Raw genomic sequence first — 22,125 nt, 5'->3', positions numbered from 1 at the left:
CCGTAATGATATATGATGTCGAGTATCTTTCATATGCTTATCTACCATCTGTATATAGGCACACCTCAGAGATATTGTGAGATTGGTGCCAGATCACTGCAATAAAGCAAGTCACACAAACTTTTTGGTTTCCCAGTGCATATAAAAGTTATGTTTACACTATGCTATACTCTATTAAATGTGTAATAGCATTATGCCTAAAATACATGCCTACCTTAACTAAAACTACTTAATTGCTTTAAAAACTGCTAAAAAATCATCCAAGCTTTCAGCAAGCCACAATCTTTTTGCTGGAGGAGGGTTTTTGCCTCAGTGTCGATGATTGCTCACTGATCAGGGTGGTGGTTGCTGAAGGTGGAGTGGCTGTGACAACTTCTTAAAATAAGACAACAAACAGATTTGCCACATTGATTGACTTTTCCTTTCAGGAATGATTTCTGTGTAGGATGCAATGCTGTTTGATAGAATTTTACCCACAGAACTTTAAAAATTGTAGTTAATCCTTTCAAATGCTGCTGCTGCTTTATCAACCAAGTTTCTAAATCCTTTGTTGTCATTTCAACAATCTTCACAGTGTCTTCACCAGGAGTAGATTCCCTCTCAAGAAACCCCTTTCTTCGCCCATCCATGAGAAGCAAGTCCTCATCCCTTAAAGTCTATCACAAGACTGCAGCAATTCAGTTACATTTTCAGGCTCCACTTCTAATTCTAGTTCTCGTGTTATTTCCACCACATCTGCAGTTACTTCCTTCACGGAAGTTATAGACGCTCTCAAAGTCATCCATGAGGGTTGGAATCAACTTCTTCCTAACTCCTGTGAATGTTGATATTTTGACCTCTTCCCATGAACCACAAATGTTCTTAATGGCACCTAGAATGGTGAATCCTTTTTAGAATGTTTTCAATTTATTTTACCCAGATCTACCACAGGAATTACTATCTATGGCACCTGTAGCCTTACAAAATGTCTTTCTTAAATAAGACTTGGTAGTCAAATGACTCCTTGATCCATGGGCTGCGAAAGGATGCTGCATTCGCAGACATGAAAACAACATTCATCTTGTGCAGCTCCATCGCAGCTCTTGGGTGACCAGGTGCACTGTCAATGAGCAGTAATACTTTGAGAGGAATCTTTTTCTCTGAGCAGGAGGTCTCAACAGTGGGCTTAAAATATTGAGTAAACCATGTTGTGAACAGATGTGCTGTCATCCAGGCTTTGTTGTTCCATCTATAGAGCACAGACAGAGTAGATTTAGCATCATTCTTAAGGGCCCTAGCATTTTCAGAATGGTAAGTGAGCAGTGGCTTCAACTGAAAGTCACCAGCTGCATTAGCTCCAAACAGGAGAGTCAGCCTGTCCTTTGAAGCTCTGAAGCCAGGCTTTGACTTCTCCTCTCTAGCTATGAACGTCCTAGACGGCATCTTCTTCCAATAGAAAGCTGCTTTGTCTACACTGAAGATCTGTTGTTTAGTTTAACCACCTTCATGAATTCTCTGAGCTGGATCTTCTGGAGAACTTGCTGCAGCTTCTGCATCAGCACTGGTACTTTCACGTTACGGAGATGGCTTCTTTCCTTAAACCTCATCAACCAACCTCTCTAATGGCTTCAAACTTTCCTTCTGCAGCTTCCTCACCCCTCTCAGCCTTCACAGAATTGAAGAGAGTTAGGGTTTTGCTCTGGATTAGGCTGTGACTTAAGGGAAGGTTGTGGCTGGTTTGATCTTCTATCCAGACTTTCTTTATATTAGCAATAAATTTGTTTCATTTTCTTATCATTTGTGTGCTCACTGGAGTAGCACTTTTAATTTCCTTCAAAAATTGTCCCTTTGCATTCACAACTTGCCTAACTGTTTGGTGCAAGAGGCCTAGCTTTTGGCCTATCTTGGCTTTCAACATTTCTTCCTAAGTGTAATGATTTCTAGCTTTTGATTTAAAATGAGAGAGTGTGATTCTTCCTTTCATTTGAACACTTAGAGACCACCGTAGAGTTATTATTTGGCCTAATTTTAATATTGTTGTGTATCAGGAATTAGGGAGGCCCGAGGAGAGGGAGACAGACGGGGGAATGGCTGGTTGGCGGAGCAGTCAGAACACACACATTTATCAATTAAGTTTGCCATCTTAAATGGGCACAGTTTGTGGCCTCAAAACACTGACAACAGTAACATCACAGATCACTGGTCGCAGATCACCATAACAAGTATAATAATAATGAAAAAGTTTGAAGTATTGCAACAATTGCCAAACTGTGACACAGAGTCACAAAAAGTGAACAAATGCTGTTGGGAAAATGGTGCTGATAGGCTTGCTCAATGTAGCACTGCCGCAAACTTTCAATTTGTAAAAAACACAATAAAGCAAAGTGCAGTAAAATAAGGTATGCCTGCATCTTCTTTAGTGAGCTTTCTGTTCATATCTGTTACCCATTTTTCAACTGGGTTATTTGTTTTATTTTTAAGTTTTAAGTTCTCTTTCTGTATTTTGGATACTAGTCCTTTGTCAGATATATGTTTTGCAAATATTTCCTCCCAACCCGTGGCTTCTCTTTGCATTCTCTTAGCAGTGTCTTTCACAGTGAAGATGTTTTTTTAATTTTAATGAAGTCCAATTTGTGATTTCTTTCTTTTGTGGATCATGCTTTTGATGTTATATTAGAAAGTCACCACCAAACCCGAGGTCACTTAGATTTTTGCCTGTTATCTTCCGAGAGTTTTATAGTTTTCATTTTACATTTAGGTCTATCATCTATTTTGAGTTAATTTTTGTAAAAGGTGTAAGATGTCTGCCTAGATTCTTTTTTTTTTTTTTTGGAACATGTAGAAGTTTAGTTGTTCCAACAGTTTGCTGAAAAGACTATCCTTTCTTCACTTAATTGATTTTGCTCCTTTTCAAAGATCAGTTGATTATATCTATGTGGCTCTACTTCTGCGATCTCCACTCTGTTCCATTGATCTGTCCTGTTATTTCAGCAATACTACGCTGTCTTGATTACTGCAGCTTTATTTATAGTAAGTCTTAAAGCTGCGTAGTGTCAATCCTCTGACTTTGATATTCTTCAATATTGGGTTGGCTATTCTAGGTCTTTTACCTTTCCAGACAAACTTTAGATCAGTTTGTCAATACCTGCAAGTAACTTGCTGAGATTTTGGGGAGGATTGCATTGAATCTATATAGATTGTTTGGGAAGAACTGACATCTTAACCATATTGAATCTTCCTATTTATGAACATGAAATATTTCTCTATAGATCATCTTTGATTTCTTTCATCAGAGTTTTGTAGTTTTCTCACATAGATCTGGTTTATATACTGTTAGGTTTACACCTAAATATCCCACTTTTTTTATGCTATTGTAAATGGTGTGTTTTAAAAATCCAATTGTACATTGCTGGTATATAGGAAGACAACAGACTTTTACATATTAATCTTGTATCCTACAAATTTGTGGTATTTGCTTGTTAGTTCCAGAAGACTTTTGTTGTTGAGTCTTTGGGATTTTTTTAGACAATCATGTAACCTGCAATCAGAGACAGTTTTCTTTCTTCCTTCTCATTTATATACTTTTTACTTCTCTTTCTTGCCTTGTTGTATTACTTAAGACTTCTAGTAGTGGTGAAAGGGGATATCCTTGCCTTGTTCCCAATTCCTAGGAAGCAAGCATATAGTTTCTCACTATTAAATATGACAGTAGCTATAGGGTTTTTGCAGGTCTTCTTTATCAAGTTGAGGAATTTCCCCTCTATCCCTAGTTTGCTGAGAGTTCTTTATTTTATCATGAATGGGTGCTGTATATTGTCAAATGCTTTTTCTGCATCTATTGATATGATCATCTGCCTTTTCTTCTATAGCCTATTGATCAGGTTAATTTAATTTTGAATGGTGGACCAGCCTTGCATAGCTGGAATAAATCCCACTTGGTTATGTTGTATAATTCTTTTTATATCTTGTCAGATTCTATTTTCTAATATTTTGATGAGGGTTTTTGCATTTATGTTCTCAAGAGATATCGGCCTGTAGTTTTCCTTTACTGTAACACTTCTGTCTGTTCTTGGTGTGAGGTTAATGCTGACCTCCAGAATGAGTCAGAAAGTATTCCCTCTGCTTCCGTCTTCTGGAAGAGAATTCTGTACACAACTGGTATAATTTCCTTAAATGTTTGGTAGAAATGACCAGTAATTTTGTCCTGTGCTTTGTTATGGAAAGCCTATTCAGATCATCTCTATCTTTTATATGAATTTTGGTAGACTGTGTCTTTCAAGGGGTAAGTTTATTTCAAATAAGTTATATATTTGTGGGCACAGAATGGTTATAATATTCTTTTTAATGTCCATGGCATTATTAGCGATGCCCCTCCTTCATATCTGATATTAGTAATTTGTGCCTTTTTTCTTAGTTAACCTGTCTAGAGGTTTCTCAATTTTATTGATCTTTTCAAAGAAACAGATTTTGTTTTTGTTGATTTTCTCTACCAATTTCCAGTTTTCATTTGCATTGATTTCTGCTCTAATTCTTATAATTTATTTTCATCTGCTTCCTTTGGATTTAATTTGCTCTTCTTTTTCTAGTTTCCTAAGGTGAGTGTTTAGGTTACCGATTTTGGATGGTTCTTTTTTTCTAATATATGCATTTAGCACTCTATGTTTCTAAGCACTGTTTTCACTATATTTCACAAATTTTGATAAGTTGTGTTTTCATTTACAGTTAGTTCAAAATATTTTTTGTTTTATCTTGAGACTTGTTCTTTGACCCATTTGTTATTTCAGAGTGTGTTCTTTAATCTCTGAATATTTGAGGATTTTCCAGTTATCTTTCTGTTATTGAATTCTAGATTAATTTCGTTATGGTATGACAACATACTTTGTGTGATTTCTATTTTAAATTTGTTAAGGTATGTTTTATGGCCCAAAATGTGATCTATATTGGTGTATGTTTTACGTGAACTTGACAATAATGTATAATCTGCTGTTACTGTATGAAGTATTCTGTAAATGTTAATTAATCAAGTTGACTGATGGTGCTGTTCAGGTCAACTATATCCTTACTGATTTTCTGCCTGCTGGATCTGTGAATTATTCATAGAGGTGTGTTAATGTCTCCAACTCTAACAGTAGATTTGTCTACTTCTCCTTTCAGTTCCATTAGTTTTTCCTCATGTAATTTTGATGTTCTGATTTTAGGTGAATACGCATTTAGGATTGTGATGTCTTCATCAAAAACTGACTCCTTTATCATTACGTAATATCCCTCTTTATCCCTGATTTATTGTGTATGTTGAAGTCTGCCTTGTCTGAAATTAATACAACCATTCCTGCTTTCTTTCATTTAGTGTTAGCATGGTATAGCTTTCTCCTTCCCTTTAACATACCTAAGTCTTCTTATTTAAAATGGATGTCTTATAGGAAACATTTGGTTGGGTCCTGTTTTCTGGATCGACTCTGACAATCTATGTTTTTGATAGACGTATATTTAGATCTTTCACATTTAAATATATTATTGATATAGTTGTATAAATATAATCCATATTTCTGACGATTTTCTCTTCATTACCTGGGTTCTTTGTTTTCCCCTATTTTACTGACTTCTCCTGGAGATTTTATTGAGCATTTTATCTCTTCTGTTAGCCTATCAATTATGTTTATTTAAAAAATTTTAGTAGCTACCCTAAAGTCTGAAGTATACATATTAACTGATCTAAGTCCATCTTCAAATAACACTATACTTCTTCATATTCAGGGCAGGTACTTCATAGCAGAGGATTCCTAATTCTTTACTCCCATACCTTATGGCATTGCTATAACTCATTTCATTTAGCCATATGCTATAATCACTCAATACATTGCTACTATTATTACTTTAAAGAAAAAAAGTATCTTTTATATCAACTAATAAAAAAGAAAAGATTTTATTTATCCTTCATATATTCCTCTCTTGATGCTCTTCCTTTCTTTATGTAGATTTGTATTTTTTTTATGTAGAGTCACCTATATAATTTTCTGTCTTTCTGAAGAACTCCTTTTAATATTTTTTGCCAGGCAGTTCTGCTGATACGAATTCTCTCAGGTTTTATTGTTGAGAAATTACTTCTCCTTCTATTCACCTTCTAAGTCAGTAGGTTGTTTTTTTTTTTTTTTAACACTATGTATTTCAGTCCATTCTCTTACTGCTTTCATGGTTTTAGAGGAAAAGTCACTTATATTGCTTATCCTTGTTTCTCAATAGATAAGGTGTTTTCCCTTTGAATTCTTTCAAAATTTTTTTCTTTGTCTTTCTCCAATTTGAATATGATATTCTTATGTGGAATTCTGTTCTGTTTTTTTGGTATGTATCCTGCTTGGTGTTCTCTGAGCTTCCTAGATCTGTGGTTCAGTGAATGTCATTTTTGGTAAGTTCTTAACTATTATTACTTCATTATTTCTTCTGCTCCTTTTTTTCTTCTAGTACTCCAGTCACATATATACTATACCTTTGAGATTTTACCACAGTTCTTAGTGCTCTGTTCTCTTTTTTCATTCTTTTTATCATTGCATTACAGTTTGAGGAGTTTCTGTTGACATATTTTCAAGCTTACTGATTACGCCCTTGGCTATGTCCAGTCTACTGATGAGGCATCAAAGACATTCTTCTGTTTTACAGTGTTTTTGATTTCTAGCATTTTCTTTTGATTCTTTCTCAGAGTTTCCATCTCTGTGCTTATATTAAGCATCTGTTTTTGCACGTTATCTACTTTTGCCATTATAGCCCTTATCATAGTAATCAGTTAAATTCTTAGTGTGATAATTCTAATCTCTATGTCATATCCAAATATGATTCTGAAGCTCACTTTGTCTCTTCAGAGTGTTTCTTCTTTCCATTTAGTATGCCTTTTAATTTTTTTTTGTTGTTGTTGTTGTTGAAAGGTGGCTATGATGTATCAGGAAGAGGAACTGAAGTAAACAGACTTTCAGACTTTCAGTGTGAGATTTTATGTCAATTTGGTCAGGGTTTAGGCTGTGTTTAAAGTTTATGGTTATAGATTCCAGAGCCTTCAAGTTCCTGTATTTTCCTTGCTTTTGTCTCCATGCTCACATTTGACTTCCCTAAGGACTCCTCAAGACAGCCCGGATGGTGCAGCTCTTTCAGCTCTAAACCACAGTTGCTATGCGGGAGCCCTGTTGGTGTGGTGGTAAGATGCTGGGGAGGGGAACAATTCTATCATCTTATGATTTAATCCAAGTTATTGAGAGAGCCTGTATCCCTGGGCTGCAACCTTTACCGTACTTTTTAGCAATTATCCCTGCCTTAGATGATACCAGAAGGTTAGAGGGGGCTGGAGTGGAAAAAATTCCCTTTCCCCAGAGGGATAAAGGGTTATGTAGAGTTTTCCCCTCCAGAGTCAGCCTTTGTTATGAATATATCACAGAATGATTACTTTTCCCCATTTGCTGTCAGAGCTATGAGGGTGTCTTTCTTAGCTCTTTACCATGTGGTATGGGTTGAATTGTGTTCTCTCTAAAATTCATATGTTGGAGACCTAACATCCAGTACCTCAGAATGTGACTGTATTTGGAGATAGAGCCTTAAATGCAGTGATCAAGTCAAAACAAAGCCACTAAGGTGGGCCTTAATCCAATTTGACTGGTGTGCTTAAAAGACAGGTGATTAGGACACACAGAGGGATACCAGGATGCATGCACGCAGAGGGAAGACCACGTGGGGACACAGCAAGGCGGCGGCCATCTGCAAGCTGCGGAGAGAGATCTTGGGAGAAACCAAACCTGCAGGCACCTTGGTCTTAGACGTCTAGACTCCAGAACTGTGAGAAAATGAATTTCTGTTGCTTAAACTACCCAGTCTTTCCTATTTTGTTATGGCCCTAGCAAGCTAATACATCACTAGAACCTGGTGAGAATTAAAACCACAGAAGTGTGTGGGAACCACAAGACTGTGGCCCACAGACGTTTCTCAGTCTCACAGTGGCCCACACTCAGTCTCTAGAAATTTGTTAAAGTTACCATTTAATTGTGACCAATTACAGCCGCAGTGGCTTGCTCCAGCTGAAGAAATATTGGCTACAGCTCTTGTCCCTTCAGATGGCAGTTTGCCTTGAGATCACAGAGCTATGATGCTTCCAAGACAATTTCCTGATTTTTACTATGCTCAGCTTTTCCTGGTTGTAAGGATGGAGTGACAACTTCCAAGATCTTTACATACTGGAGCTGAAATCAGAAGTCCTGATATTTTTACACAAACTCTATTTGCAAAGATTTGAAATATAACTTTATATGAGAAAAGCTTACATTTTTGTACCTTAATATGATGTGTTAGTCAGCTTGGGCTGCTATAAAAATACCGCAGACTGGGTGGCTTAAACAACAACGTTTCTTTCTCATAGTTCTGGAAGCTGGAAGTCCCAGGTGAGGCTGCCAGCACGGTCGGGCTCTGGTGAGGGCCCTCCTCCTGGCTTGCAGATAGCTGCTTTCTCCCTATACCCTCACAGCGGGGAGAGAGAGAGAGCACTGGTATCTTTTCCTTTTCTTATAAGGGTACTCATTCCACCTTGAAGGACCCACTGTCATGACCTCATCTGAACATAATTAATTTCAGAATATCTCTGCAAATACCATCAAATTGACGGTTATGGCTTCAACATATGAACACAAACACCCAGTCCCTAGTATATAACATTCCTCTACTATAAAGATTCAATAACTCTAAAAATTATAAATGTATAATAGATACTATTATTTTTCTCTTTAAAAATTCTGCAGAAATCAACCAATATGCTTTGGAAAAGTTTGCCATCTGCTATAAGATTCTTTAGTGTCTCCTTTTAACCTTACTACTCTCCTTTCTGACATTAGGTCATGAGATACAGAACTAAACTGGCTTCTGTGTATATATCTTTTCCTTTCTATTCCCCTGTCCTAATCTCAGCTGTCAAATATCTCTCCACTAGCAATGTACAGTTGTTCAAAAGCCCCAAGGACATAAAAGGTGACAGAATATTATTTTCTTAGGTCAGAGATGGAAAGGTTATTGAAATAAAATTCATCACACTACAGTTGGGACTGATATTTTCAATGACCAAATCTCTCTCCCCTAGGAATTTTAGGAAAAGCTATAATCTAACCAATTGTGTTAACAACTTGGTATTTCCACAAAATCAAGCCATAAGATAGTGAAATACTTATTGGAGGGTTACGAAATTAATTGGAGAGGTCCTATTCCTTACCTCAAAGTAATGCTGTCCATAAAAGCAAAAGGTCAAATTAATAAGACCAGAAGTAATTCAGGTCTTACACATATTAGATCATATATAGACTAGACATAATCTCTCAAGTTATTATTAGTTTGTGTAATAAATGAAACATCTACTTAGTTTAATACTAAAACATGATACATATGCATGAAATGTTTTAGGAAAAATATTTTTATTTGCTGAAATTCTAAATGAGGAAGTCATATGGTAAGTAGCTGGAAAATCAGATAATATCAAGCAATTTATAGGAATTGATTTGGACTTTGCAAGAGGGGTACGTTCTGCATGATCACTGTTTTACCCTATTTTCATGCTTCAGTGCTGGAATTCCATTCACTGACTAGGAAATTCTTAATCATCACTTAAGCCACGTTCAGATTTCTCCAAGGGTGACAGACATTTGGATCTTATCTAACTGTGGTGCTCTGAGGAGAGTGTCTATTAATCCCAGCAGAATATCATGTGTACTGTAAAGTCATTTTTGTCAAAAATAGAAAAAGAATACTTACAGAAAGCTGTAGTTATCCACAGAAAACTGAAGTTATCTATATGTAGGCAAAAGTAAGTGGATGCCTAGGAAGAGGTCTGAAATATCCCAAACCAGGATGTTTTAAGTGGTTATCTATGGAGAGAATCTAGATTTGGGATAAGGTAAAGGTGTATTTTCACTTACAACTCTATGTAATTCTGACCTGTTTCATTTGAGAAGGTAAAAATCATGTGTTACTTTTGTGATTTGTTTATTTTCTTTAAGGAAGTTTACTTTTAAAATTATATTCCCAGAAAAAGAAAACATCTGGATTTCTTTCCAATTTTTTGACATAATTTGAAAGGGTTTGGTGCTTTTCCACAACACGTATAGTCACATACCGAAGGAGAATGGCATAAATTTGAACTGTTTTAACTCTCTTGAGAGGCAGAGAACCACAACATTAAAGTATCCAAATGTAATTTTTGTACAGCCTAGGAATAAAGTGATAACCTTAGGAGATAATACAAAGCAAGCAGTTTGGGGAGGAAACTGTGCAGCATTCCACACGATTCTAAAGCTTGTTTTTTCCATGTCTCTTGGACATCATTTTGGACATCTGTTGGTATATATATTCTATCTTATTTTATTTTTTCATGAGACATTGAATGTTATAGAATGGACATACCATAATTTATTTAGCCATTTCTTTATCTGAGCATTTAAGGTGTTTCCAGTATTTTTGCAGTTACAAACAATGCTGCAGTAGAAATCCCTTGTCCACATGTATATTTTTGAGTGCATGAATCAGTATTACTGAAGGAAATAAATGGAAAAATAGAAATGGCACATCAAAGGGTTTCTACCTGTGACTTGTTGATACTATCAAGCAGTTCTCAGAAAAGGCTGTGTCAATCTGTATGTCCAACGACACTGTGTGAGAGTACTGATTCTCCTAAGCTCTCTGAATACTGGATATTATTGTTTTCTTTTGCTAACTTTTGAGAATCAGATCGGTTAAAAAAACCTGACAGTTGATTGATACTCTGTGCATACTGCTATTTTAGCTAAGGAGACTTTTATTCATTCCATAGTTGTAGTTCTCACTAAGAAAAGGAAAATACATAATTTTAGATTTTACAGACCCTGCATTTCCCAGCTAAAAGCCATGTTTGGACACAATCATAGCCTAAGCTCAAGGTCTAAGTAAAGTAAACTGAATTAAGAATACAGTTTTCACAGGGAGGGTATAGCTCAGTTGGTAGAGTGCTTGTTTCACATGCATGAGGTCCTGAGTTCAATCCCCAGTACCTCCATTAAAATAATAAGTAAATAAATTAGAACCTAATTACCTCCTCCAAAATTAAAAAAAAAAAGAATATAGTTTTCTATGTAAGACAGGACACCACAAATCTCTTAGAAGAGAACATAGGCAAAGCATTCTCTGACATAAATTGTAGCAATGTTTTCCTAGGGCAGTCTACCAAGGCAATAAAAATAAAAGCAAAAATAAATAAATGGGATCTAATTAAACTTACAAGATTTTGCACAGCAAAGGAAATCAAAAACAAAATAAAAGGACAACCTACAGAATGAGAGAAAATATTTGCAAATAATACGAGTGACAAGGGCTTAATTTCCAAAATATACAAACAGCTCATACAACTCAGTAACAAAAAAAAACCAAACAACTCAATCAAAAAAATGGGCAGAAGACCTAAACATTTCTCTAATGAAGGCATACAAATGGCCAATAGGCACATGAAAAAATGTTCAATACTGCTAATTATCAGAGAAATGCAAATCAAAACTACAATGAGGTATCACCTCACACCAGTCAGAGTGGCCATCATTAAAAAGTCCACAAATGACAAATGCTGGAGAGGGTGTGGAGAAAAGGGAACCCTCCTACACTGTTTGTGGGAATGCAGTTTGGTGCAGCCACTATGGAAAACAGTATGGAGAGTCCTTAAAAAACTAAAAATAGACTTACCATATGATCCAGCAATCCCACTCCTGGGCATACACCCAGAGGAAACTCTAATTTGAAAAGATACATGCACCCCAGTGTTCAAAGCAGCACTATATATCATAGCCAAGACAAAGAAGCAACCTAAATGTCCATCAACAGATGACTGGATAAAGAAGCTGTGGTATATATATATACAGTGGAATATTACTCACTCATAAAAAGGAATGATATAAGGCCACTTGTAGCAACATGGATGGACCTAAAGATTATCATACTAAGTGAAGTAAGTCAGACAGAGACAAATATCATATATCACTTATATGTGGAATCTTTTAAAAAATGACACAAATGTACTTATTTACAAAATAGAAACAGATTCGCAGACATAGAAAATAAACTAATATAGCACCCAAAGTAATAAAATACCTGGGAATAAATCTAACCAAGGAGGTGAAAGAATTATTCACAGAAAGCTATAAACCACTGATGAAGGAAATTAAAGAAGACTTTAAAAAATGGAAAGATATCCCATGCTCTTTGATTGGAAGAATCACTATTGTTAAAATGGTCACATTGCCCAAGGCAATCTACAGATTTAATGCAATCCCCATCAAATTACCCAGGACATACTTCACAGAACTAGAACAAATCATAATAAAATTTACATGGAACCATCAAAGACCTAGAATTGCCAAAGCATTACTGAAGAGAAAGAAAGAGGCTGGAGGAATAACTCTCCCAGACTTCAGACAATACTATAGAGCTATAGTCATCAAGACAGCATGGTATTGGTACCAAAACAGACATATAGACCAATGGAACAGAATAGAGAGCCCAGAAATGAACCACAAACTTTTGGTCAACTAATCTTCGACAAAGGAGGCAAGAATATACAATGGAATAAAGACAGTCTCTTCAGCAAATGGTGTTGGGAAAACTGGACAGCAGCATGTAAAACAATGAAGCTAGAACACTCCCTTACACCATACACAAAAATCAACTCAAAATGGATCAAAGACTTAAACATAAGACAAGATACAATAAACCTCCTAGAGGAAAATATAGGCAAAACATTACCTGACATACAGCTCAAAAATGTTCTCCTAGAACAGTCTACTCAAGCAATAGAAATAAAAGCAAGAATAAACAAATGGGACCTAATTAACCTTACAAGCTTCTGCACAGCAAAGGAAACCAGAAGTAAAACAAAAAGACAACCTACGAAATGGGAAAAAATTTTTGCAAATGAAACTGACAAAGGCTTGAATTCCAGAATATATAAGCAGCTCATACAACTCAATAAGAAAAAAATAAACAACCCAATCCAAAAATGGGCAGAAGACCTAAACAAGCAATTCTCCAAGGAAGACATACAAATGATCAAAAGGCACATGAAAAAATGCTCAATACCACTAATTATCAGAGAAATGCAAATCAAAACTACAATGAGGTATCACCTCGCACCAGTCAGAATGGCAATCATTCAAAAATCCACAAATGACAAATGCTGGAGAGGCTGTGGAGAAAAGGGAACCCTCCTACACTGCTGGTGGGAATGCAGGTTGGTGCAGCCACTGTGGAAAACAGTATGGAGATTCCTCAAAAGACTAGGAATAGACCTACCATATGACCCAGGAATCCCACTCCTGGGCATATATCAAGAAGGAACCCTACTTCACGATGACACCTGCACCCCAATGTTCATAGCAGCATTATTTACAATAGCCAAGACATGGAGACAGGCTAAATATCCATCAACAGATGACTGGATAAAGAAGAGGTGGTATATTTATATAATGGAATACTACTCAGCCATAAAAGCCGACAACATAATGCCATTTGCAGAAACATGGATGCTCCTGGAGAATGTCATTCTAAGTGAAGTAAGCCAGAAAGAGAAAGAAAAATACCATATGAGATCGCTCATATGTGGAATCTAAAAAAAACCAACCAAACAAACAAAGCATAAATACAAAACAGAAATAGACTCATAGACATAGAATACAAACTTGTGGTTGCCAAAGGGGTGGGGGGTGGGAAGGGATAGACTGGGATTTCAAAATTGTAGAATAGATAAATAAGATTATACTGTATAGCACAAGGAAATATATACAAGATCTTATGGTAGCTCACAGAGAAAAAAATGTGACAATGAATATATATATGTTCATGTATAACTGAAAAATTATGCTGAACACTGGAATTTGACAAAACATTGTAAAATGATTATAAATCAATAAAAAATGGTAAAAAAATGGTAAAAAAATAAAATAAATTTTTTAAATTAAAAAAAAAAAGAAAATAAACTTATGGTTACCAAAGGGGAAGCAGGGGAGGGATAAATTGGGAGTTTGGGACTTGCAGATACTAGCTACTGTAAATAAAATAGATAAACAAGGTCCTACTGTATAGCACAGGGAACTATATTCAATATCCTGTAATAACCTATTATATATATATATATATATATATATATATATATATATATATATATCTACAACTGAGTCACTATGATGTACACCAGAAACTAAAATGACATTGTAAATTAACTATACTTCAATTTAAAAAAAGAATATAGTTTTCTAAACTGAAAAGTCAAGCATAAACTGAATAGTGGGTTTGCTGGGCATGATTACACACTGAGAATGTAAATTAGCACTTAGAACCAGATAGGCAATAGACCTGCATCTTATGGCAAAAGTTAAGTTCTACAGCAAGCTAATAAGACCAAAATTACACCAGTCTACTTCTCCTTCACTGGAACAGTTCCCTGTTTCTCTGGTTGAGAACCAGATGAAGACATTGCCTAGCATTTAGGGGCAATATTATATGACATGCTTAGTTTTAAATCCTTGAATTATACTCAGCATGGCAGACTGATTACACCCTAAGAGGCCTGTAAGAAATGAAAAGGTCCTAAAGAATAGTGAATGACATCGACCATATCATGCTGACTCAAGGGAACAAGCATTTTGAAGTGGCTGGTGGGCAGATTATTTCAACTGTAACTTTTTCTTCTCTCGGACTTCATACTGAGTGCATACAGTTCTGTGAACCAGCAGTGCTAATAAAAGGGAACATAAATGTGTATATTCCACGCCAGCATCATTTAGGACATATTCTAAAGTCCACAGCATAATGCTAACTGCTTAATTAATTACTAATTTTATTACATAATATTAAATTAATAACAGAATGTTTAATTTTGGAAATTGCTGGGGTTTGTTTTCCTACATAGAACTGGTATATACCTGTCAAGGAAAAAAAATAGTTTAAGTGACTCCAATAGAAGTAAAAGACTATACTGAGCTGATTCACGTCAGGAAGCACCTGAAACCAGGTAAGTTACCTAATTCATTGTCAAAATGAGATTGTACTTTTATAGGGTGAGGAAAAGAGAGAGAGATGTCCTGAGTTTGGGCTCAGATAACAGTTTTTATCTCTAACGGCCACAAGACTTATGGTCAGAACAGCTAGAGATGTTCCAGTATCCATGCTTCTTGCTCAAGAGCATGTGGACCATTTCTGTATACTGATAACTGTCAAGAACTGTTTCCTGAAAGTCCTGCATTTATTCTATTAGTCAATGGTAGGGGCTGGGAGATAACTCACCCCCCACCCCAAAAGGGGTGAAAGGGAAAAATAAGGAAAGGAAGCAATGTATGGCGATAAGGAGGCTGCAGACCACGTATCATGTCTCATTTAAACCTCTTACATACCTGCATTAACAAGTGTCCATTGAATCCAGGGCTCTCTAATAATGCTGCAATTTTTCATGACTGTTCAGTTTTGTTTCTCCATTTATCCCAGGTGCTGAGGGTAGTTTCCTTATCTTAAGCAAGGACTTCAGCGAAATGTTATGTTCAGACTAGTTGATGTGACTGGCCAGGAATGAGGATAACTGAAAAAAAGAAAAATAAAGGCTGCAGTAAGGGCACATGGTTACCATTGGACATGTAAAGTTAAAGAATTCAGGAAATGACATGGGAAGAGAAAGTATTCAGGTACCAGAACTTCAGCATGAGGGGAAACCTGGCCATGAGAACTACAGCTCACAGAAGCAAAGAGGAGCCAGTGCAGACTGCTGTCAAATCACTCAGATACTTGCCTCAGTTCTTTAAGTTCCAGCTGACAGAAGTCAGAATCGGTCCAGAACCCAGAGGATTCTGAAAGTCGACTGCTGTCAAATGACCCCAACTGTGAGAAAGGCAAGAGGGGGAAGGAATGGGGAAAGAAGAGGAGGAGTCCCAGTAAGAAACTAGGAAAATCATTACCATCAGAGAAAAGTTATCTTCAGGGAAACCCCTGCACTCAGAGAGGCAGCGTGGTAACAAGGACTGAGCACTGGATTTGTGTCAGATGTTCTCAGTGTGAACCTGGAATCTGCCATACTCCCTAGGCAAGAAATTATTGTTAATAAATTATAAGTTATTAGCACATAAAAGTTGATTTTATTCATCTTTATATCTCTACAATCTAACATAACACCTGGCTAAAGAGTTGTCTGAATCTAAATTAGTGGTTTGCAGATTAAGGAAACATCAGAATCACCTGGAGAGTTTTGATCCATTCAGTGTAGGGAGGAAATCTGCATTTCTATCAAGTTCCCAAGTGATACTAAAGATACTGCTCCAGGAATCGCACTTTGAGAGCCACTCAGCACTGTTTTAGACCAGGGGTCAAAAAACTATAGCCAGCTGGCTGATCCACCCCTCAGCCTGTTTTTGTAAAAAGCCCATTATCTAAAAGTGTTTTACATTTTTAAAGAGTTGTTAAAAACATACACATGCACAAAGAATATACAACAGAGAATGTGTGTCCCACTAAGCCTAAAATATTTACTGGCCCTTTACAAAAAATGTTTACCAACCCCTGCTTTAAACAATAGAATTACTGCAAAAACAATTAACCTGGAAAAGGCTTAAACTGCCTTCATCACTGAAGAATAAGAACCAGACTATTTATGTTCCATGTTACCTAAATCACACAGTATTTCCAATATTCCATGCCTGCCTAATTCTTGTTTGGCTGCTTATATCCGTTTTAGAACCTGTAAGAATAATTCCAATTATTCTGTAAAAGTGTTTCATGTAGGTATTTTTAGAAGCATCATTCCGTAATAACTGGAGTAAAACAGGCATGGCATTAGTGCTTTCAATATTTAAACTTTCCTCTTTATTTTAACTGCATTTTAAATCCTTTCATTTTTGGAATGTTCTGATAGTCCATTTCCAGATGTCAGACTTCTATCTGGACCATACAAGTTTAAGCACATCTCTAAGGCTTATGGGAGCTCATTCCAAACTTTTTACAGCCGTGTATTTTAGCCTCCATATTGTTGGTGCCACATATTGCTATGTCACAGTAGGTCATCAACTCGGATTTCTGTTGTTTTTTATTTGTTTAGAACTATATCCAGGGTCAAGAAAGGAACCATAACATAGCTAACCTCTTAAACCTGTATGGTGCAGCCAAAGACTCCTGCCCATCCACATACTCGTAGGTTGGGTGTGGACTGATCATTAGTAGCAGATGATTTCAGATGCCCAGACTACCAGTTTAACCACACACACAAGGGTAGTACATTTTACCAATAAACAGATGAAGCAGAATGGGCTAGAGCTGCATGTCAATGAGCAAGCAGGGTGAGGAGGATATACTCGAGGGAGGGGAGGACCGTGGCACAGGGGGGTCAGAGCCCGAGTGGCAGACCCAATGTGGAGTGTCAGAGCCAAGCATGATGAGGAGGGCTCCCATCTGAAAAGGCATCCTAGTCTGAGGTATGAGGAGGCAGAGGGAGGCGTCCACGTGGAGTGGAAGCACCAGCAGCAGTCTGCTTTAAGGTGTTGGAACCTAAATGAGGTAAAGGGGGCATTCGTGCAAGAGGCTGGCCAGGCACAGGGCGCTGGAGCCCAAAAGGGCTGAGGAAGGCATCTAGACGGATGAGGGGAATGAGGCAGCAGTGATGGGAGACAGGTTCCGTATGGAGGAATTGCTCAGCCACGTCAGGAAATAGATTAAAGGTCATGGGGCCAGAGAAGGCAGTCCCAAATACGGAAAAGAAAAACAATCTAAAATAAACACTGCAGTGTTGGACTGACAGTGCAGATACTGGTGTGAACCTATGGATATATAAGTAATGTGTGTGTGTGTGTGTGTGTGTGTGTGTGTGTGTGTGTACACTAAGAGATCCTGAGATCAGTGATAGTCCAACAGCTGTCAGACTACACAGTGCTCATATCTTGGTTTCTAATATCAACCTCCACCTAAAGGAACAGGGGGTCCTTGTTGAAATGGCTGGTTCGAGGGCTGGTGAAGGGAAAGGCAAGGTGGTCCTGGAACATCCTGTACCAGAAAGTAAGGAAGTGCTAAAAAAATATGCAGACATGTTAAAAGGCACAGAAGCCAGTCTGAAGAGATTTGAAGGAGCTTCCATTGGTCAAAGCGGGGACAATTTGAGTGATTCTGTAATTACAGTTTTGGTTTATAATGCAAATGAAATAGAAACCAATATGATATGTGAGATAAATAAATGAACAAATTGAAAGTTTAATGAAGGACAAGACATCTACATGGTTTCTGCTGTGGTCTGAGTATTTGTGTCCCCCCACAAAGTGCATGTGAACTCCTAATGCCCAACGCGATGACATTAGGGAGCGAGGTGGGTGTCTGGGAGGCAGTTAGGTCATGAGGACAGAGCCTCTGTGGGCGGATCAGTGCCCTTAGAAGAGAGGCCTGGAGGGGCTCCTGGCCGCTTCCACCGCGTGAGGACACGCCAAGCAGCACGCAACCCAGAGGGGGGTCAGCCCGGCCATGCTGGCACCCTGAGAGCAGCCCTTCCACCCTCCAGAACGGTGACAAATACATTCCTGTTGTTTATCAGCCACCTAGTCTGTGGTATTGTTACAGCAGCCCAAACTAAGACCGTTTCAAAATGCCTTGCCACAAAAAACGTTTTAGTACAAAAGAGAAAAGAGTAACTTTACACTGGGGAAGCCCAGGAAAACTTAAGACTTAAGATGCTTTAATTAAGGGATCAAAATTAACATTACCCGCAATGGACTAAGTAGAAATTGTATCCTTCCTGACAGACGAGCACAACATCACCTCAGTGATATTCTTGCCAAGAATCTGATTCTGATCATGAGGAGCTATCAGAAAACTCAAATGGAGAGACATTCTATACAATAACTGGCCTATAATACTGAAAAGCATTAAAGGTCATGAAAGTCAAGAAATGACCAAGGAGCTGTCCCAGGCTAACGCGATGAAACCTACAACGTAATGCAACACGTGGTTCTGACTGGATTCTTTCAGCATAAAGGACTTTCAGCAGTGGGAAACTGCGCAAAATTTGAATGAAGTCTAAGGATTATGTGGTCGTAATACATCAGGGTTAATTTCCTAATTTTGTGATTGTATTGTTATGTAGGAGACCCTGGATTATAGGAATTACACACTAAACTATTCAGGGTGGGTGGGAAATATCAACTATTTACTCTCAAATGCTTCAGGTAAATAAAATTTCTTTGTACTACATGTGAAACTTTCTGTTGTTTAAAGATTGTGTTAATAAAAATGCATGTAATTTAAAAATATATGTATGTATATACACATGTATATTTTTAATATATAGCATATCAGGACTGGGGAATGGTTATGCTGCATTACCAGTTCTGCTTGCACCAGAGAAGTATTTTGAACTATTTCAGAGAAGTTAGAAATATTGACTTATTTACTTCATAAAAGTAAAGGGATTTATGAGATCTCTTTCTGGGGAAAAAAAACCTTGAAAAAACATAAAAAGGTACGTGCCTAGCAATCTCTCATTCTAGGATTATGTTTGCTTGAAGATTCAGGAAGGAATGGAATTAACTATTACCAGCAGAATGAGAAGAGTGACAAAAGGAAGACAGACGAAGGGATCACGCTGAGTGAGCTGAAGGAAAAAAGACTACATCAGGAGAAGACAGAGATCTTAGTGCAAGACTAGTTAGAAAAGAAAGAGAAAATGAGATACACCCAAGCCTCAGTGCTATGATAGATGAGCCTGAGAAATCTGGCATATTTTTGGTTGTCACTAGATCAGGCAGTGTGATTAGAGAGGGAAGAAATTTCACACAAAGCCAGAGGAAAGATCTCAGAGAGCAAATCAGAATGACTCCCAGTGGGAGTCCAGGTCCAGGAAACCATTGAGAAGTACTTTAGGAAAGCATCAGATAAGAAGTCAACAGATGAGCATTCTGGGGGGTAAAGTTCCTTGATGACCAGGTAAACTGCATTAGTTGATTACAAAAGACCAGAACAAATATAATTACATAAGTTTACATAAACACTGGACAGACTCCATAGAGAATGTTTCAAGTTTTGCTAGGTGGCTTCCAAAAGTGACACCATTACTGTACGTGGGAAACAGACACACTGTGTACCACAAGGAAACATGCCCAGAAAGTTTATGTAGCTATGCCTCCATAGGAAGTTACAAAGGCAGTGAAACACACAAAGGAGAAATAGTGTAGGACCATTATGGATCCAGTCCAGTCTTTGGTCAGATGTCAGCTGGTTGGAAAGGCATCTCTAGGGTGGAACTGCCAATAGCAACTAACATCTTTCAGTCAGGGGCAGGAGTGTAAGCCATGGGACAGTTGATGGAAAGGCAAGAAGACTCAGTCCTATGATACTTCTAGACTCTAATAAGCCCCAACTGGGCCACACCTGTTCATCCATGAATAAGTCATCAGAGCAGGAGATGTGATGCTCTGATTTTGCTTGGTTATAGTTACACTAGTGACACGCTTACCCCTAGAATCTGTGTCACATGCAATGACAGTTCCACAGAAGCTTGTATCCCTGGAGAAAAATAGTGGTAGTAATACTTCGAGAGGAACAAATTGGCAAATAAGAACAACAAATAGGAACCATGACTAGGCTTGGGACATTTTAGCAGACATCACACAATGTCTGACAAAATTTCTATCAAGGTCAGATTTAGAATGGACTATCTCCACTCCTTCTTGTAGGAAGAAATGTTGGGGAAACAAAATTACAAACAAAAGTTTCCAATCCAGAAAACCCCTCCACAAAGCCGTAATAGGGAAAAAAGAAATATTTTATTGTTGAATATGTATTAAGGCAGAATGCATATCCCTGGCAAGCCTGCAATCCACTAAGAGACTGCAGACAGACATCTTACGTCCTCATACAGCCAAGTAGACACAACTTATTACACACTGTCCTCAAGATCAGCAACAAATAGTCCTCAGGTAAGAAGACATTGACAGCACACTCTGTCACACATAGTTCACCTTAAATCCACTTAGTAATTGGGGGACCGTCTGTGTTAGCTAATTGGCCTTATTCAAAGGGAAAACAAACTTCTTAAGCCTTTATGACAAGAGGCAGTTTTGCAATGTGGAGGGAGGCATCAATTGAAGTTAGGTTCCTACATTCCTTGATATTTATCTTCCGGAAGACGGTTCCCAGGTCTTTGAGAAAAAGGGTGGGAAAGCTGGCAGGGATTTTTTTTTTTCCTTTTTTGAGTTTTTGAAAAGATTTACATACATTTCAAACAAACAGAGAAAGAATTTACAAGTCTTCTAAAGTAAATGCTCTAAAACAAGGGAAGGGGTAATCTCCTCCCTTATTTTTGACAATGAGAATTAAGTCTTAGGTTTTTAATTTGCATTTGTCCTTATATAAGCAAATAGTAAAAAGTCAGTTTTCATGTGAAAAGTAGTTCCATAAAAGAGGAGCAATCTGAGAAGTCACAGCAAATTCACCCGTGTGAAAGATTTAAACAAGGAATTACCAGAAAAGTTCAGCAAATCTCTAATTCATGTCGTTAGTAAGAATTGGACAGGCATCGTATCAGTGTAGAATCATTTTTAAAAATATAGTATAGTCCTTTATATTTCTTCCTGTATGGGTCATCCCGTCCTTTGTATCCATCCACACATGTAATAGTAACAATAGTAACTAATATTTATTGAGAGCATTCCAGAAATGATTCCAAGTACTATATATATATCTCAATCATCTCATGAGGTAGGTTCATGCTGTTACTGTTGCAATAGCTCAGCAGTTAAGAGCACTGACTGTGGAGCCAGGCTGCCTGGAACCGAATGCCCTGGCTCACCACCTGCTAACTGTGTGAGCATGGGCAAGTTCTTTCTTCTCGCAGTATCTCAGTTTACTCTTCCATAACGTGAGGACATACCACACTGGTAGTTGTGTGAATCAATGCATGCATGAATAAATAAATAAATGTAATGAAAGCAGTACGTGGTACATAAAGGGTGCCACGTACATGATAACAGCTATTACACAGGAGGAAACAGAAGCAGCTTGGTCTTGTGCTTCTGGTACTCTGTGGAGGTTTGCTGAGGTTGAAGAGTGACCTAGGGAAGGAAATATACCCAAAGACACTATTTCTAAGAAATCTCTTTT

The 22,125-nt window shown here is 37.5% G+C and overlaps 1 non-coding gene and 1 pseudogene across 1 annotated transcript; one reads left to right on the top strand and one right to left on the bottom strand.

Annotated features, from left to right (window-relative positions):
- Nucleotides 1-225: 225 nt before the first annotated feature.
- Nucleotides 226-22,125, bottom strand: part of LOC135320202 (tigger transposable element-derived protein 1-like) — a 61,654-nt pseudogene continuing 39,754 nt past the window's right edge.
- On the top strand, nucleotides 10,950-11,023 carry TRNAV-CAC (transfer RNA valine (anticodon CAC)). Its single transcript has one exon. It is a non-coding gene; the product is annotated as a tRNA-Val (tRNA).

The sequence above is a fragment of the Camelus dromedarius genome, chromosome X (genome assembly GCF_036321535.1).
Source record: "Camelus dromedarius isolate mCamDro1 chromosome X, mCamDro1.pat, whole genome shotgun sequence".
In the NCBI taxonomy this organism is placed as follows: Eukaryota; Metazoa; Chordata; class Mammalia; order Artiodactyla; family Camelidae; genus Camelus; species Camelus dromedarius.
Note: the sequence above shows the minus strand (reverse complement) of the source record. Positions and strands in the feature narration are given on the sequence as shown.